Source organism: Tachyglossus aculeatus, chromosome 2 (assembly GCF_015852505.1).
Source record: "Tachyglossus aculeatus isolate mTacAcu1 chromosome 2, mTacAcu1.pri, whole genome shotgun sequence".
In the NCBI taxonomy this organism is placed as follows: domain Eukaryota; kingdom Metazoa; phylum Chordata; class Mammalia; order Monotremata; family Tachyglossidae; genus Tachyglossus; species Tachyglossus aculeatus.
The window spans coordinates 42830024-42831147 of NC_052067.1; the positions used below are offsets into that span (position 1 = coordinate 42830024).

Genomic DNA, 1124 nt, shown 5'->3' on the forward strand with positions numbered 1-1124 from the left:
TTCCATTGTCTAGTCCCTGCCAGTGAGTTCTCATGGGGCAGTGGGTGCAACAGGGGAAGAGTGGTAAGGGATGTGGCACACTGCAAAGTGAATGGCAAAAGTTTATTTACAGAACTCATCTTCCACCCAGGTGACTGCAGCATTGTGTCAAAGCTGAGCTGTAACTCCAGAGATCAGTGCCTGGAAGGTGCACTCTAAGTTGTAATCTGTAGACTGTACAGTGCCTTAGTCCTCTAGACTGTAGAGTATGTACTGCACAGTTTTCTAGACTGTAAGCTCATTGTGAGCAGGGAATGTGTCTACCAGCTCCATTGCATTATACCCTTCCAAGTGCTTAGTACAGTGCTCTGCACACAGAGCACTCAATAAATACTGATGATGATCAGGATAATGATAGTGATGGTTGACAGGGTAGACTCCTTGGAAGGCGCTGTCGATTCTTATCTCCACTTAAGCCCAATTTCTGGCTGTTTCAAACCCTCACTATGTGTGTTCTACTATGGTATTTGTTAAGCGCTTACTGTGTGCCAGGCACTGTAATAAGTGCTGGAGTCTTGTCTTATGCCATCGAGTTATTTCCGAATCACAGAGACACCACAGACACATCTCTCCCCGAATGTCCCGCTCCCCATCTGCAATCATTCTGGTAGTGGATACATAGAGTTTTCTTGGTAAAAATATGGAAGTGGTTTACCATTGCTGCCTTCGGTGCAGTAAACTCGAGTCTCCACCCTTGACTCTCTCCTGTGCCTCTGCTGCCCAGCACGGGTGAGTTTTGACTTGTAGCAGATTGCCTTTCACTTGCTAGCCACTGCCCATGCTAGGAATGGAATGGGTAGGCCTCTGCTTGACTCTCCCACCCGTAGCCGAGACTGACAGAGTACTGCAAACTCTCCAGGGGCAACCCTGAGAGGGAAAGTGCTGGGGTAGATACTAGGTAATCAGGTTGGATGACCCTTATCGGGCTCACAGTCATATTTCCCATTTTACAGATGAGATAACTGAAGCACAGAGAAGTTAAGTGACTTGCCCAAGGTCACAGAGGACAGAAGTGGCAGAGCCTGGAGTAGAACCCAGGTCCTTCTGACTCACAGGCCTGTGCTTTTCCCACTAGGCCATAGGTT

At 48.0% G+C, this 1124-nt stretch overlaps 1 non-coding gene across 1 annotated transcript; it reads right to left on the bottom strand.

Annotated features, from left to right (window-relative positions):
- Positions 1-778: 778 nt before the first annotated feature.
- LOC119924622 lies at positions 779-916 on the bottom strand. The gene has a single exon (XR_005449325.1). It is a non-coding gene; the product is annotated as a small nucleolar RNA SNORA7 (small nucleolar RNA).
- Between the last annotated feature and the right edge of the window lie 208 nt (positions 917-1124).